The sequence below is a fragment of the Photinus pyralis genome, unplaced genomic scaffold, assembly GCF_008802855.1.
Source record: "Photinus pyralis isolate 1611_PpyrPB1 unplaced genomic scaffold, Ppyr1.3 Ppyr1.4_LG2, whole genome shotgun sequence".
Classification (NCBI taxonomy): Eukaryota; Metazoa; Arthropoda; class Insecta; order Coleoptera; family Lampyridae; genus Photinus; species Photinus pyralis.
The window spans coordinates 19495981-19515242 of NW_022170403.1; the positions used below are offsets into that span (position 1 = coordinate 19495981).

The following is a 19262-nucleotide window of genomic DNA, read 5'->3' on the forward strand; positions in this document are numbered from 1 at the left end:
TGAATAATCTCGAAAGTCTCGCTTCCTTTCTTCCAGTCATTACGGCAATAAATTCCTATACATAATATTTTCCAGTGTATACAGGAAAAGTTATCTTTACAAATTGAGCAATAGAAAAGAATTGAATTTTTAATTAATGTATTCTTTCTGCCACACAAAATAAAATTATTGTTTTTAACAAACGTTTAGGATACTTTTCCACAATAACTTCGGATGAATGTGCAGGTAATTAATTCAATTAAAGTTCCCTAATATCTCCATCTCTTAATTTGTTTTTCGTAACATTTAAACACAAATAAAGTTTAATTAATATGAACATCTAATCACGTGCGCCTACTAAACAATACCTCATTAGGACAAAACCCATTTCTTTGAAGGTGAAAAGATAAGACCATCTTTTCACCTTCAAAGAAATGGGTTTTCTTACATAAAAGACAGGTAGATGTTACGAAATAATGTCAGCAGGTGATAAATAAATTAACCTTGCGATGTAATGGTCAGTTCTAGTTATGCACATGTGCAAAAATGGGTCATTTTTGATTTGTTACGCTCATAATGTAATTAATAATTCTACTTTACATGTCGAATTGATTATCTTCCATACTATTACCATAACGGTTGTGTGTTCAAATATTTTTATACCTAAATATCCTACAGTTTTATGTTGTGGAATGTTTCTACCTGAACGACGAAATACCTTACAAATTTTAATGGGTTTCTAAGCCCTAAAGCCGCAGGAAAACTAATTTGGATCTTATTTTAAAATAAAAGAATTCGTGTTGTATTGAAAACAACATTTATCATTCAAGATTACCCACAATATTTGTCCTGTCAATGCGGAAAACCTTTTAGATCGAATTTTTTTCCGGTTTATATTGTACGATTCTCGAATAAAAACCGCTTGAGTGGTCGGTTGAGCTTTTAACTTATCTTTACAGCTTCCAATAAAGATCTTCCTCAATTTGCAAAAGGGAGCTTATTTAGCGTATAGCTATAAAAACATACAATGGGTAGTAAAAAAGATTATTAACTAAATTACTAAAACTGCTAACATTACAATTATACGGCCGCATATTAAACGCTCCACGTCCTCCGATAACGAAGAAACTGTCAAGTTGTTACACAACAGGAGATTATGTGGAGGGCGAGTGTTGCTCAATGATGAGGTCTCGGGACACATTCTTTTCCCGTGTCAATGATGGATAAAACTGAAGAACTAAAAATAGAAAGAGCGAAGAATGGTCAAACCGTAACTGTGTCAACGAGTTCTTTTAGTGCACCAATAATTCCCAATTCTTCAAGCATGTTTGCTTATAATTTAATTAGCCACGCAAAATTTCTCATTTCGAAATTTAATTCAAGAGTAACAAAATTCATGTAATACGGTTGAAGATGCAATTTCAAATATTGTAAAATAATTAGAGGCATTCTAAGGATCTGGTGAGACGCAGAGCAGATGTACATATCGGCATTTCCGCCCTTTAGCTTTTAGGGGAGAATCCCCTAAAACCCAGTTTCAACTCTAACAGTAGGGCTTAATGCATACCACCCTTGAAATAATACGTTTCATTTCTACAAGAAAGTGTTCTGATATTTTAAGTCGTCCTAATTCTTACTTACCTTTATAATTTAATTACTTGTAGGCGGAAACCATAATAATGTACTTGTGGCTAATAACCTGCAGATGCATGGAAATTTTCTAATTTGTAAATATTTGAAAATGTATAATTTGCGTTGTGCAACGTATATTTTACGTGCCATAAATGCAAATTTACCAACATTAACAATATGTAAACCTTATTTGTGTCATTCTATTGTATTCGTGTAACGAGAAGTTAATGAACTGAATATTCCCATCACAGTCGCTCTTAATTTCATATATTTTCGCATGCCATTTTAGAATTAGATAATGATACCCTCCAGTTTAAGAAAAGAGAATGGGAATCCTTCAGAATTTCATCAATGTGCACCTGATGACGACATTGCACGTACCATGGCAAATATAACATCCACGTGCACGTATTTCGCTATTGTACTCGCATACACCACCTGAATACGGCGCCTTTTCGTATTCCGCTCAGGGGCACCGTCGCTAATCGCGATTTTGGAGCCCAGGCTCCCCTCCAACAATTGATGTGTTACGGTTTACGACATGAATATTACACAATCATATTTCGCTAATTCTTTAAACAAAAGTGAACCACATTCCCTTTATCGGTATCCGATTCCGAGGTCCAGTGCACCCGCACTTCGCGTTTGAAATTTTGACTCCACCATCAATAAGATCTTGTCGGGGGCTACCACTACCACATTGCCTTTGTCGGTACCCTCCTCCGACGTCCCCTTCACCCGCGATGCGCGTTTGAAGTTTTGACTCCACCACCAGTAAGATCTTGTCGGGGTCTATCCAGTTCCGACGTCCCGTTCATCCGGAATTCGCATTTTGGTGGATTTCGTCAAAAACCCACCACAAAATAGTACTCAATTTTTGAGTACTTCTCATAGCTGGAGCTTGTATTGGCGACACGAAAAAGAGAGGCCGAAATTAGAGCTCTTAAGGAACATTTGGTCGTCGAAAGTCGACCACCCTTCGAAGACGCGAGTCTTGCCCCTAGGAAAAAAGGCAAAATTCCGTCACGCAGGAGTATATTTAAATGGGATTGCTATTGATGATAATGTGATGTGTAATGTGAATTGTGAGGTTATGTTTGGACACAATAAAGGGTACAATACTTTTCAAAACTGACGCATAGGTCTGAAGATAGAATGAATATTTCGAAATCGATAACCTTAAGAAAAAATAAACAATTATTTGGCTACTTCTTTTGATTTATCTACTACCCAAATAATTACAAATGGAGCTATACATCACAAAAACCCACCGAATTCACAATTTACAATAAAAAAAATTAAACATTGCAATGACTATCACATAAAATCCTGAAATTCTGTGTCCATTTGACAAAGTGCCCCTTAGGTCCTAAACAAATAAATTAAAACATAGTAAAGAATGTCCCGCCTGAAGTTATAATGCTAAACCAGAATTACGTTTACAGCACGTAAACTTTCAACTACAGGGTGGCTCGCTCTAATCGTCGTCTGCAGGGGTTGCCTAATCCGGATTCGGACATGATCTGTAATGAGGACTGGCTCACTTAAAAATAAAGGCAAATAAAATTTTAAAAATCTACGCGACAGTTTTTTCGAGAATCTAAAGTAGTAGTAAAGTACATACAAATTTTTCAGAGACTACGGAATTTTCTTAAAAACATAGATCAAAAGATTATCTTGAAAACTTTTTCATTACTTCTGACCACGACAGTACCTAATCAAAAATTTTCCAGGAATAAATAAAAATCTGTATAGATAGCCATGATTTTATATTTCCGCATAACTTTCAATTCTGGCCAATTTTCCTAAAAAAAGATTCTTAGAAATGTGGTACCGTATTCTTAAGCAAATTTTATATTCTTGGGCCTGTCCTGTATGCAATTCTCATTGAGACCATTGTAATTGCATATAAAATGGTTACCCAACTTGCACCAACTTTAGATGATATTTATATTTCGACTGCGCAACTAATAAAAAATTACAATTTGTAATACACGTAATCGGCCACACTGTAGAATGTACAAAATAAAAAATACTCCATAATATTTTTGGAAAACGTTATTGGACCTAACCTCATTTTTGGAAAGCCCTGTAGATTTTGATCTAAAAAGATAGCATGTTCTCTTTTCAAAAATACAACACTGAAAAATTAAAAAAATTCAATATTGATTCAAAAAGATTCAAAAAAGGTTTTAAAAAAATTTAAAAAATCAGTTCGAAATTTTTTGTATTTTTTTAATCATTTGGGGCTTTTTTAAAATTTTGTTCAAACTGTTTGAATCCGAGTTTGAATTACTTGAATTTTTTTTAATATTATCCCTGGTGTTTTATTTTTGAAGAGAGAATTTCATATGCTTTTTAGATTAAAAAATATAAATATATAGGGGGTTCTATTAAAAAAAAATGAGGTTTGATCCGATAACTTACTTACCTGAACCCGTCTACTTATTTTGAAAACGGCAGATCATTCAACAATCATTATAAAGAATCTTTTGTAATCAACATTTTTCTGTAGAAAATATAGAGTCATTCTGGAAATGACAATTTGTTGATTTGTGTTAGAATTTAGTGCAAACTATTAAAAGAAAAATTGTACAATGTGCGCCTACTGTTATTTTTATGTGTATTAATTTTTAGTAACAGTCCTTTGTCACGTGGTCAGTAGAAACCAAGTTTTGTTAGTCAATAAACGGAATGATTACTTAATATTATTCTACCTGTCTTTAGTTCGGTTAAATATTAAATTTCAACAATTTGCACCCGTATCTCTTAAGCAAGTCATAATTTTCAAATTTTGATTTTAGCATCTTAAGTTTGAGCGAAAAAGAGTACGCGACGCGCATGTTATTTTTTTTTGGGAGCATAAACAACTACGGAGATATCCCATAAAAGTGCCGAAAATTGTACGCGTGCGTGCGCTTGTGCGTAACGCCTTGTTGTCACCTCGATGTAGGTCGCAGTTCCGAAACCGCTGATTCGTCATTTGGTAGGTATTTTACCATCACGGAGACATGTAACCCTATTGTTTTTGGAGAAAATCAAACGAACAGAGCAAGTTCTAACTTTGAAGGAAATCGTATTGGTGAAGTTTTCGTGTCGAAGAACCTCCGTCCCTAGAAAGCCGAGGTAATAAATAGTTCGCGCTGTTATAAATTGTGTAAATGTTCTCTGATCCGGCATCCATTTAAACTTTGGTGTTTTGATTCTTCACTAAAACTTTGGTAGGTTTAAATATACAAAGATGTTTAAATCTAGTTACTGTCACAAAAAAATTCTTTTTTTTTCTTTTGTACAATATTTAATGAGGATTTCTTCCGAAAACCCATTTTCCGTTACGTAAAAGGGTTACAAAATTAATTAATTCTTAATTTGGCGGTTCGGGAATCTTAATGTGTGATTCTTATTAAAATTATCCAATTAGTTATAGTTCTGCAGCAAAATATTGCCGACTAGGATTTTTTTCCTGAAAAAATCAGGGAAACAGCGAACAAAAGAAGCGGTAGTTTATTTATTACTTCTAAACTTGATGGTTCCAAATATGTTTTATATCAATTGTTTTATTGGCAATTAAACATTCACATCAATGCAATTTAAATTATAATTTAACTGTAAATTTAAACCATTCCTGCATTATAAAATTCCGAAAATATAGGCAACGTGACCTAGGTGAATAATTAAGCGCTATATATAGACCTGTTAATTATGTAAATGTAATTAGAAAATGCTATTCACATGTTGAAATCTACGCAAAAACTCTTAAATTATCTCGTAAATTTAAATTGACCGAAAACTGTTTATAAAATGCAGTTATTGTAGTTTACAGCCTCCAAATGGTTGATTTGCAACATTTCAGAATTTAGCGCAGTTTTTTTTCATCAATGGAACATTTTAGAAAGGCCGGAAGAACGAGAAATATTCTGATGTGTCCAGTGTGACTCAGGTAATTCCAAATGGTGCAAAAGTGATGAACGTTTGGAGCATCCCAAACCCACATGTGGCAAACACCGGAAGTGAGACTGGCGACTATGATCTCATCAGAAAATCAGCTATAAGTGGATTGTACAATCCAAATGATTGTACAATCCAAAAATCAAAAAAATTGGACGTAGTATGTGAAATATTTCTACAAATAATTAATGGTACCTACTATTAACGAAAAGATATAAAATATAGCAACAATGGTGTCATTAGAAAACCGCACGGCACTAAAATATAAAAACAATAGACCAGTAAAACATTTATAAGGAAGTGGAAAATGTCCAAGTGTGTTACTCCGTTATTGTCCTTGTGCAGACAAGCAGGATAAAGTCGACCCCAAATACTTCTTGCTTGTTGACCTGATGAGCGCGGTAGCCGGTCGTTCCGTTGTGAAGGTAACTTCCCGTACACCTCCTACATCGTCTTGGATCGATTCAGCAGTGGCGATGGTACTACATTACATTATGTAAGTAGACTTCTTCCTATGTGAAACCGAGATGATTCATTCGACTCTGTTCCAGTTTACAAATAGGTATTTATCTGCATTTATGGCGGCGTATAGGTAGGTTAAAAGCGTAGGATTATTATGTCCACAAACGTTCGCAGAAAGGAATGACTATATAATTGCTTATTTTAAATAAATAAAATTACTCATCCGGCATCACCATGAGTAATTTATTTGGTTACATATTTAGATTTCTGCATGTTTTGCGTTATTATTTACAATAGGGAGTTTGTTTATACCGATAACTTCATGTAAATAATAAGAGTATGTTATGAATGAACAACAGTGGACCCATGATAGACCTTGGGGTACCTACTAACTCTTAATTGCATATTTAGACATTTTTCAGACATTGACTTCAGTTTTCACGACTGATATAAGTATAGAAGTAAAATTAAACATAATTATAAGTACAAATGACGATTTATGATATCACACGCCATGGTTAGGCTGGTCACCAACGTAACACGTGTTAGTGGTAGCTAAAAGTAACTTACTTATATGGTACAAATTAATTTTCGTATCTCCGATAAGGAGGATCTTAAAATTTGAGTGACTCGTCTACTGACGTAACGAAACCAATGAAACCAGTTGCGAGGTAAGCGAAATAGCAGAGTGCGACATCAAGAAAAAAAATGTACCATGAAATCCCATAATTGGCTCGGGCCCAATTGTGAATCTAAACATCGGGGAGCACACTGAGACAGTACCTGAGACAAAAATGTGATGTGATGATAATACGAAGAATCTAATGGATATGCAAAAAGAGCGAAAAAGCGGGAAAAACTTGATGGAACTGAAGCATCTGAAAAATAAATAAAATCCCATTAAGTTTAAGGGTCCGGAATAATTGATGTATCTGAAGCAAGATCTGAAGCGTCCGAAGATTGTGATGTATTTATAGAGTTGAACAATCAGAAGAACCGAAACATATAAAGAATTTGGAAATGAATGGAACTGTGTAACGAAGCACCCGTTGAGGTTCGCCAGTTTTAGTGAGCGCTCTGTAGATGAACACCTGGTAGATGGTAGAAGCGTTTTAAGTTGGTCACTTTGTTACGAAAAGTAACTGTAATTAATCTGTCGTTTGCAATCGTTCCCGTCATGATATTTCAATTATTTTTGTTGCGTCCGAAAGCTCTTGTCATAATTATATAAGACGAGGACAAATCAATCTTTTTGAATTTCAGTCCCGTTATGTAATTATTAGATCATTGGTTTCCTATGTTAATTTAAAACGAGCATTAAACCTAAGGGTATGCAGGTTTACGCCGATATCAGTTTTGATAAGCGACCTTTATGACGACCTGAGGAATCCCAATTAACAATGAGCCTTACTGGACTAACGACATTAGAAATTTCAATCCGGCCAATTAAGTAAGTGCAAGTAAGTATCTAAATAAATGTGTTGCAGTAAACAGCATCCGATTAAGTCGTGAGGGGGAATAAAAAATATCTAAAGAATTCAGAGAATCGGATGAATCCAAAGCAGTATATGAGGAATCCGACGAATCGGAAAAATCATAAGGATGTAAAGAAATTGAACGAGAGGAATTAATCTGAAATGAAAGAATCCGAGGAATCGCAAGATTTGAACAGAATCTCAAACTTGAAAAGGGGAAGGGACGCAGAAATGAAAGATTTTAAAGAAAAATCGAGAAATATGAAAAAGGAACAAAAGAATAAGAACCAAGAAAACAAAGCGCCCGATAAGGGTCCGAGGAATCTATAGAAACTAAGGGATCTCAAAAGACAAATCCGAGGAATCGCAAGATTTGAACAGAATCTCAAACTTGAAAAGGGGAAGGGACGCAGAAATGAAAGATTTTAAAGAAAAATCGAGAAATATGAAAAAGGAACAAAAGAATAAGAACCAAGAAAACAAAGCGCCCGATAAGGGTCCGAGGAATCTATAGAAACTAAGCGATCTCAAAAGACAAAGTCGTGTGTTACACCACTTATAACTGAAGATCGACTGGACCGATTTACATGGTTTTTGATGTGCTGGATTCACCTCCCATCCGAATAGCAAAATAACTATTAGAATATCGGAAAAAACTAAAAAAATATAAAGAAAATTATTATACAGGTTCATTCAAGTTCGAGGGTACATTTCATTTCATTTAGGTTAGGTGGTAGAATGGGGTTAGGTTAGGTGGTAGAACAGCACGCGCTTCTAACGTGAGCTGAATCTAACCCCATAATAATATATATTTGTGCTAATATCACTGCGATTTACACTCGTCAAAATTAACATAATATGATTATTCAAGTAGGTATTAACAAAAAAAAAAAGGTAAATTACAAAGTAATATAACGAGAAAAAGAGGCAAACGGTTACAAAAATGGTACAAACTATGAAATATTATCCGCTTCTAAGAATTCTTCAATTGTCATAAAATCTTTGTTTAAATAAAGACCATATACATACATTATTATGGCAACTTTTCCGTCTACAAAATGCTAGTTTTCAATTTTAAATCTGACGTTTCGTCTCCGGTTAACTTTTAAAACCATAATCAACTTTGTTTTTCCTTATGGAAAAAGTAGTCGAAATTTTTTCACTTTCAAAACGGCATTTTGTTAAGCATCAAAATACTACCTGCCTATCTCTTACAGTTTTCGAGATTGCCTTGGTGGCCTTCGAATTTGGATTAGTCTGTATAAGTAAGTAAGGAGGTAAGAGAACTAATGGCAATCGTTAAATCAAATATTTTCAACCATACCAACCATCAAGTTAAAAAGTGATATATACAGATTATTCCCGATTACTAACTGTCCATCCACGTATTGTGTAATAATGGCCAATTAACGCTTACCGCTTAAAAATACGGAATACTTCTGCACATTGCAATTTTGCAGCAAACCTTCAAAATGTTCTGAAACAACATATCTTAACACACAAATCAACGATTTAAAATGTGTGCAGTGTGATTATGCAAACGAACGAGAAAAGTAGACATCTGTTAACTCACAATACTTCTAAATATTTTAAGTGTGCACAGCGTCCGCTTAAAAATACGCAATACCTACTTCAAAATGTTTAAAGTGTGCACATTGAAATTTTGCAACAAATCAATATACTATGAAACGACATCTCTTTAAACACAAGTAAGTCTTCATGCGATTTAAAATGTGCACAATGTAATTATACGACAAACTATTGACCTGGCACGTAATAAGGCGAAAGATTGCGCATCCTCACTATACATATTCTATTAATGGCACCTATTAGTGCGCCACGGAGCCAGTTGGCCTCCTGCAAACTCTAAATTAATGATCTGCGCATAGCCTGCTGTAGCCTTTTTACTGTGCCAGTACAAAACAAGGTTCAGTAGGCATATCTTAACAATACCTTCTAATATTTAAAATGTGCACAGTGTGATTTTGCAACACATCGTCACCATGAACTCAATCTCTTAACTCACAAAACATCAAAGCATTTAAATAGTGCACAGTGTAATGCCATTATATGGAAATATTGAGAAATGATTTTAGCATAAGCTGCTCTGAGACCCCCAACCCACTCTATATTTGCAAATATCCATGCCCGAACCCGGATTCGAACCAAGGACCCTTAGTACCGCAATCGAGCTTCAACTCAATTGCGCCACAACTTTGTAATGTAACATGTCTGACAGTTAGCTTCATTTACGTTTTAAAAATACGAATCAATGTGCAGTCGTTTTGAGGAATTTCCATTTAGCTTAATGTTAGATGGTGGATCTTATTATTTATTAAAAGAAACTTGAAGATTAGTATAGGGTGTTAATCCAATTTAGGTCATAGTTTTAGTTTTTGAAACGTAGGGGGTTAAAGTGGTTTTCATCTACACGGTCCTCAAATAAATTAGGGTATCTGGGAGATTTCGTGTACGTAGTTAGAGTGCTATCATGCTATGTAACTTTTCACATGTATTTTATATTATACAGGGTGTCAATTTTAAAACTTGCAGTCGGCCGTATTTTCCAAACTAAAGAAGATATTGAAAATCGCGCAAAACCGTTTCGGGGGTATCGAGGGGGAACCAGAATGACAAATGAGTGACAACCCCACTGTTAAACCCCCAGCCCCCCCCCCTCTTCAAAAATCCTAAATGGCAACGATAATTATGTTATCGGCTTTGTAATGATGGGTCGGGGGTTTTGTTTTATGCGGGGCGTAATATACTTGTTTGAATTTTGCCAACAACTTATTGGGTTTAAAATTTAGACACTTCAATGACTCTAACTTTTTGTGTTTTCAATCCTGTAATTAAAGACTTATAAAGACAGGTGATATAAAGGCGGGCAAAATCTGAAACTGACCGCATCCTGGGTTATTAGCTATTACCAAAGCTTTTCAGCTCTTCATTTTATGGCTAAAGAATATGTGGGGGATCATTTTTTATCCCAATGCCATACCGTCCTCCCATATAATTTGTGAGAGTGCTAAAAAAATGTTTATCTTATCGCCCATTTTTTTACATACTCGTTTGTTTAAAGCAGTGGAAACAATTTAAAAAGCTTCAATGGGAATATCTTTCTTTATATTGAAAATCAGCAAAAGTGCTCAAAAGCTCACAAAAGAGTGTTTTTCAACGACAACTATTAGATAAAACGTTCATAATGTTAAATTTAACAAAAGACGCGTGTTGTTCCAACATTTATGATGCTTTGTGAATTAAATTAAAATCCAATAAAAGATTTATTTCCCTACATCCCACCATGTTTGACAACACTTTTACTTACACTGTATTTGATATTAATTTTTTGATAAGGAATACAAATAACAAATTTTATACCTATACTACCATTTATTTGTGAAGTGACGACACGAGTAGGAGGTAAAGAAAAAAATTCATTTGTCATTTAATAACTACTTCAATAAAACATAAAAATAACCTCCTAAATTACAGATTTTTTGTTGAACAATGAAACGTGTTTTTTCCACTGTCAACAAAAAGGCGACTTGCAATGCTGCGCAAGTGGTAGGTTGCTAATTTAAAATTTCGTGGGACCAGTTATTGGGATTAATACCGCGGAAATAGTCGTGTTATTCAGAATGCCCCCCCCCTTCATATTGCCGAGTATTTTTGAAAAAATCTTTTTAAATTGCACGCTGTATGTACCGAAAAATTACATTACAGAGTTACATAAACGAAAGACAAGGTGTTGCTGTCTTTGTTTAAATAAATCAATTTTTTATATTCATGATTTAATTCAATTTAATTGATATTTTCCTCACGCAACTAGTCAAATGGTGGACTAGACAATTTAGGGAATACTTACCTTAATCAATGGTAGGCGGAATAGTACCATTGAATCAAAAAGATGGAGGATGAGGATATGTGAGATCTGTCCTATCAGGTTCTACCCATGAACTCAAGCCAGAAGACATCCAGAATAGTTGTTTACATACTGGTTTTGTCAGAATGAAGAAATTTGTCAACAACAAATCACTGTTACCTATTAAAAACCAAATACGAAACGAACTCTATCATTACAGATCCAATCAAATTTGCTTAGAAAAAAACACGTTTGTAAGGCACGACATTTAATTATAGACGAGCAAGTTTCAACCTTGACATTGACCATGAGAATTTCAAACAGAATGTAGTATGAAATGAAATGTTTAACAATCTGTTTTAAATGGCCATTAAATCCTATTCGATATTGTGTAACTTTCATTCGGACAGTTGGTAACATACGGTCGACGCTCTGTAAACCCATCATCAATATGATAATTTCTTTTGTTAAAACGTACACAGGCAATTAACATTTTTTTGGGTGACTTAAAAGCAGTGTCTAGCTAATGTTAGTCAATACAGATAAACAAATGACGATATATCATTGGACCAATTTTTAATGCTACATTTATTACGATTTCGTGAGTCGTAACACTGAAAATCATCAATACATACCTAAGACAACAATGTCCATTGCGAGGTCCATTGCGAGGTTTTTTCCAACGCCCCAAGCAAATATTCCACTGACAACGCCCCTGTTAATAGTCATTACTCATTACCTACTTTACGACTTAGGTCATCAACAGCTAGGTACCTACATAATAACCTATGATTAGAAGAGGCAAAGTTGATTTAAGCCTTTGTTCAAAAGGGTTTTTGACACCAATTGCTATACGTTATTTCATTGCAGCCCTTAGTTTCAGAGCAGAAGAGTAGGTACTCTTCTCCCGCCACCACCAATGAAAAGAACCCTCGAAAGAACCTTTTCAGATTTCCAAATTTAAAATCTTTAACTAATTGAGAGTGTGTGGTGGTTAGTCGAAAAAAGGACTGTTGCTGGATAGACGAAAATGAAATTGAGGAATATGAGATAAAAATTGGTACTGCCTAATTAAACAAATACAAGCTTTTATCAACATTCGAGAGTAAAGTCATAACCGAAGTTATTTGCGAAGTATCTCCACCCCGAAAATCGACCAATCGACACCAAACTGTTTAGGTGCCAAACTGTCTCAACGTCTTGAGTCAGTGTAGCGTGGATGAGGAAACCGAGGAGGAAACTAATTCTCCGGACGAATCGTGCTGCATGGCGGTGTTTATAGCTGATAATTAAACGCCAAGCCGGCAGGGATTCGATCTATTTTTTGCTAGTTTAGAACGGCATTTTCTAGCAAAATTCCTACATAAAAAACGAGATAAAAAATGATCTGTTAATTCAATTACAGCGCGATATAAATGATATACTGTTAATTAGGTTATTTAAGTTACACTGTCGATTAGTGTTGAAGAAAATACTATGCGATCAAAAATGAGTGGCTGTCGAGTCACCTTTGGAATTTTTGTTTACCTGGGAAATCGTACTTAACTTGAACTTCTAAAGGAGACTCGACAGTCCTTCATTTTTGATCTCCCGTTATAAATTCGTTTAATGAGAAAACCGTACATTCCAGATCGCCCAACTTCGAACAACCAACTTGATGTTTTCCGAGAGACACATTCACTTAAATTCGGTGCCCCTCAAATATGAACACTGTCGAGATCATATTTTGCAAACTATCTTTCAGAGGGTGCAGATATATGCTGAAAATGTTGAACATGAGTGCATAGATTATTTGTATTCCGTAATTGGTTTAACGTTTCTGGTGTTTATTCGAGTGTTTATATAAATAAATGGTTGTAAATATCATAATACATATCACGCAAACGTGTTTAGCAATTAAATCATATAGGTATATTAAGCAAAGATTTATTCAAACAGCATTTATAGAGTAAATAAATATGTATAGTAATTCCTGGTCCAAAAACGCAAATAAACTATTGAAATTTCAACTCAAAAAATACTCTACATTGACCAATTACGGCATACATGTAGGAAATGCCCTCCATCACATTTATCACAAATATATTTTTTTCTACATTTCAAGTTTCCACAAAAATAATAAATGCGCTATTGCGGTCACATTGTTCGGCAGTCTGACCTACGGCTGTGTCGCTACAAGATCGAGTACTTTTTTCGCTATTTGGCTCGTTGTGGTGTCGAGACTCGCACCAAGGAAGGAATTTTTTTGAGTTTATTTCTAAAAAATGAAAAAAAGGTTTTCGCCTTAGGGCGAGAAGCTTTTCACATTCTCCATGAATAAATCGGTACTTCCCGAAAGGACTATTTATGTGTACAGAGGGTAAATAAGTTATGGCACAAATAACCTTATCAATCAGAAACTTGGCATTGTGCAGTTTGCGCATGCGCACATTGTGATTTTTACAATATGGGATTTGTTTGCTTTTACTAGAAGCTACTGTGGTTAAAATTTCAAGAAGATATGTCCACCAATAAGAGAGTTCACATTGCGCATATCTGATTTTTACAATATGCGATATGCATATCTTTCGTTAAAATTAAAAAAACATATCTCCATACTCTTTCTTATGAAAGTTGACATTGACATTTTTCTTGGTTAAGGTGTCAGAGTTATAAGCTACCCAATGCAAAAAAAAACGAACTAAATATATTGAAAACTTGTTCTACATTTTAATGGCTCATTCGTTAACCAGTATTGCTGCAAAAAATTCAAGAAAAAATTGAAAAATAACGAGTTTGTCATAATTTTGGTTAAATGGCTGAAAATGCATTTAGTTGGACTAACGTATTTCGTTTGGGAGCCACCCTCAAAGAAGTGAAATTTGCAATTCTTCTTCAATTTTTTTCTCAGCAACCATAAGAGTTACGACTGGTGGCACGTCTTTAAATAGGATAGGCTAGGAATGCGATTTTTGGATAATTTAACAAAGTTATATGCGAACCTTTTGTGTTTGATAGCCCACACTAATTTTGTAAAAACTATTACTATCCTTAAAGGATAATTTACCTATTTTATTTGTGTTTTATTTTTCTGACATTGGTTTATTATAGTTATGCTTAAATGGACCCTTGTTCTCTTGGTGCCTTAATGAGATATTCATTGTGTTGATGTCTTATTAAGTTGTTAATTTTAATACTATATTACCATGACATGTGTCTCAAAACAGGTTTTTAAATAAGTGATCGTTAAAAATATATACGACTGATTGGGGGACGGTTGTGACCCCCTCCCAAAATGACATCTTTTCAAAGTTTTTCCAACACCTCCTACAGAAAACCCGAGCATCCTAATCCGTCAATACCTTCTCTACCTACTTCATGATCACATAAAATTACCCTCGAAATTACCACATGGCAAAAAGTGGGACTTCTACCATCATGTGCAAAGTACAAGTCCGGCTGAACCAAATCCGTCGTTATCTGGCGTGGATTTTGGCCAATTTCTTGGCAATTTTCGATTAAGCAAGTTCAAGGTGTGTGGCAAACTGTTCTGTGTGCGTTGATAACTCATATTCAAGTATTATATCCCAAGTGCACGCCAAATACCTGAATAGTGCATGAGCGAAATACTCAGATTTGGTATTTGACGTGCACGAGGGATATACGGGATGACTATTGCCCGACAAAAATTTTGCAAGATAAGAAGAATATAATGTTTGTTTCGATCCTTTGAAAGACATGGTTTTTCAAAAAGCATCATGAAACCGAAAATAAGCATGGGTTCAGTTACAAATTGCCATTTTACAAATTGTAATTTTCGTTAATAAAAATTTGGAATTATTTATGTAAGTTTCATTTTAGGTATTTACACATAAGCAATACCCGCGGGTATTGCACAAGTGCATGAATACTCGAGGATATTTGTCTGTTGCTAGGTGATTTCTGTAATATGCATTAATATGATTGGTTGAAATTTTCTGAGGGCAATAGTCAACGATATTTTCGTCTTTCGCCGGATTGCGTAATTTTTGCAATCGCGTGATTTCCAAGAAAAAATCAAACCGCATTCCTTTAAGAAGTATAGGAGCTTCATTTATTGAATTTTTTTGTTCGTCAGCTTCGGAGATTTTCACTACTGTTAATAATTCTTTTTTTTAAATTTTGTATTCAACCCATTACGGCTTCCTTTAAGGGTTGTTAAAAATTGGTTGTTTGCCCTTTGAATAGTAAAAAGAAAAAACCTATTAATCAGTACCTTCATATTTGTCGAATTGTATTAGGTAACCCATCTAGAAGGGATTATAATTTGCGATTGAATTTTTTTCAATTTTTAAGAACGAATGTTTTAAAAAATGGGGCAGTAATAATCGTTTAAAAGTGGTTAAGGAAGGAGCTCGGGAAGGAGAGGCCACTTAGATACATTACGTACAGGAAAATGTCGTAAAGCGAGGTTCGGAAGGTTCAAAACCTCGGTTCAAACATTTCTGAACAGAATGGTGTGGATACCAATTCTATCTACTCTGAAAAATTTTTTGAACGAACACAACGCCTTAATAGTGTGCGAATAACTATCGAACGAATTCTCGATTTACAAGGAAATTTGTCCGATAAGTATATATTCGCCCGAATAAGGATTGTACGAGGGTGCACCATCATGTTGAAACTAACAGTTTTCAACTTTTTATTTTTTATGTGCCGCACAATGCACATCTTTGTATTCGCAATAAAAAATGCTACTCAAACAGCATTCCACATCTAAAAACGGTAACAAAAGTCTGTATGGAAGTGGTTCTGGGAATGTTTTCATAAGGCGCTTATTATAGAGCCTATAGTTCCGCGAGAATGCTATAGCAAATTGAACTTGCCTTCACATATGAATTTAAATATGATATACAATATTATCCGCTATAAACATTCCAGAACTTTGTCATAAAGTGGGGAATTCTCATATTTTTTTGCACATAATATACTCCTGTACACATTCCATATCGGCCGTAATCAGGCATTATAGGAATTACAGGGAGTTATAGGCAGCAATCGAGCATTATAGGCATTATACAAGCCGAGATACAAGCATTACATATGCATTAATCATTACGGGAGCAATATAAGCATTATTGACAATAAAATGCTAAATACTGCCGATCAGCATTTGGTGTACAGTATTTTGCTTGGTGGATGACCCCTCGATTATTTCGGTTGGCATTCATTTGTAAATTTTTACTCAAATGCGAAATATCAAAGCGGCAAACGATTAAAATTACCACTTTATGGGTTTTTTTTTCACGGTCATGTAAGGTAACACTAGGTCGATTGGGAAATTTACGGTGAAATGTTAATGTGATTAACGACGGTATGTATTTAGCACATTGTGTGGTATTGTTATTAGGTAGTTTAGTTTATTTCTTAACACGGTTTAATTACCTCCACCTCCACACAATCACGAACGTCAATTCGTGAGCGTCAACATGTAGGTTCTTTACCTTATAGAAGCTTTTTATGTATAGGTAGGTACACTGAACAATGTACGCTTTTAGGAAAGCGTATGACTTGTACCTTCCGTGTGGTCGCAACGAAACTGTCATTTAAACAAGTCGAAAAGCTCCCCCAAAACTCCTAAACATGATGCGGAAAATTACGATGAACGAAATTTTTTGGTTGGAGATATTTAAACATAATATAAAGAATCGCATACGATTTTCGGTAGGGGAATTTTTTTACACTCGGCTCGCATTCGGAAACACGACTTTTAATCCGGCTCAGATTCAATATCTGATCACTGATCCCTGAACTCGTAGAAATCGATTGGCGAAGGTTTGACACGGTTTGACATCGCTGACAACAGACGGACGGACAAACCCATCACATAAGGGGAATTCATATTATTTAGAATATACAGTGCGTTCGAGATAGATTTTCGGTCACCTCAATATCACTTTTATTTGGCGACGTACAACACATTTGTCAAATAAAATTTTATATGGAACCTTACGATCCGAGCTGAATTTATTGGCGTGCGTAATTGTTACACCCTGTATGATAAAATGTGACTGTCGAATTTGAAAAAATCTACCACACCATTGTACCTCGACTTGTACGTTTAATTAGACGATATTTTATCTATATAGGTATTTTCCGAAATGGCAATTTAAACTTTAAGATATTACTTTGATCGCACCTGTATCAGAGATTGCAACGGAGATGCGTCAGCGTCACGGCGAAGGTTGTAAACCAAATCGCGATGTTGACCTTTAGATTTCATAAGCTGGGTTTGAATGTCCTCAGACAAAACTTGGATTGGATTATATTTGTGTTATTTTCTTTTTCTCGTTCTTTTTTTACCGGAATCTCCATCCCATTTAACCATAGCAATTCAATTCTGGCACATCTGATCCATAAACTTCCGTATGAACTACGAGATGAACTACATGCTTCACTGACTGAAGATTTCATACTAGTTCTTTGGGCAGATCCACTTTTTAAAAAAATTGTTATATATCAACCATTCGACGTTAAGTCAGGTCAGGCAGTAACGCCATTGTATTTAATATTACCTTGACCGTTGAGCAAATTTAATTCGTACATACATACACTATTTCCCATTCATAAAATTAGTTCAAAAAATGTTTTTTTACACAAAAATAGAATGGAATTTAGAAATTGCCGTAGGAGCACCGATTATTTGATTGTGATCTTTCCTCTAAATTAATTTTCAAAATGACCTCAAAATTCCGATGGAATCACAAAATTAAAAAAAAACTTGCCGGTATTGGTAACTAAAAGGTTTAAAATTCAATGGGAAAACGAAGCATGTGTAAATTTCAACAATAACCAGTTCTGTCATCGATTTTGGGTCATGTGAAGATACACGTCTTGGTTACAAGAAACGTGTTTGATAATTAGTTCACCTTTAACCAATCCAAAACAAATATTATCCTGTTTACGTAATCAAACAACAAATGTCTCGATAGCTGAAGAAGAGACCTTGAGTAAAAACTGGCGGTATATAGGAAATAATTCTATTCTAACATTCTATTTTAGCTGTTCAAATATGTTCTTTTTTTTAACAGTTTCCCTTAGCACATACAGCTAAATCAACAAATTAAACAAATAACCGGGCAAAAGCGGGGCACGCTGGATGAAATGTCGTTGACCTATCCACATTGAACAAGAATCGAAACAACAACCATACAACTATCTGCAAAACTAACAATTCTGTTTTTAAGTACACAAAATACCCATGATTTGTGTGGCCAGTTCTTTAAACGTTAAGTTTGAGTGTTGGCCTTGATTTCTTAAAGCCTTTCATAACATTATGTCTCTCGTCTAGACCTACCTTCTGTTACAGATACCCACCACACAGACGTATGTACCAGAAATTGCCGCGCCTATTTTGTTGTTTTTTTTAAACGTAAACGTGTGCGTTTCTTGGTCCTTACGACACATAAAATCTTGTTCAAACATTTTAAATAAAAAGCAAAGTACCGTTTGTGATTTTCATCGGGCACAAGTTACGTACCTGTTATGATGTAGGTAAAAGTCCAGCTAAGAATCCAAAATTGCCACGAAACACTTACACACCACTAAAAGTTGCCTATTTCGTACTGGCAAAATGTCGATTTTCAAAATGCACTTCAAAAAACGAGTACAAGTCGCGTAATACTCGAAAGGAAACAACGTATTCGTACTTCTACCGCTTTGAATTGAATGAGAAGAGGCGGACTCGGACTAAAAGTTGTTATAGACAGAGACAGCAAATTACCTGCATGCGTTGCTCACTTTCTCAAAATATACGCGTCTAATACAACCTCATTTATTTCTTGTTTTTAAGTAAATTATGGAAAAGTCCTATGCGAAAAAGCTAGTTTTGTTATTATAAGAGAAATTGTTTATTAAACGAACAATGTTTAATTCGTTGTATG

At 34.8% G+C, this 19262-nt stretch overlaps 1 protein-coding gene across 1 annotated transcript in view; it reads right to left on the minus strand.

Annotated features, from left to right (window-relative positions):
- LOC116164713 (spectrin beta chain, non-erythrocytic 1) overlaps positions 1 to 19262 on the minus strand; it is a gene marked incomplete at its 3' end in the record, with an annotated part of 68052 nt that extends 48790 nt beyond the window's left edge. Inside the window, 1 exon segment of the mRNA XM_031478924.1 lies at positions 18860 to 19262.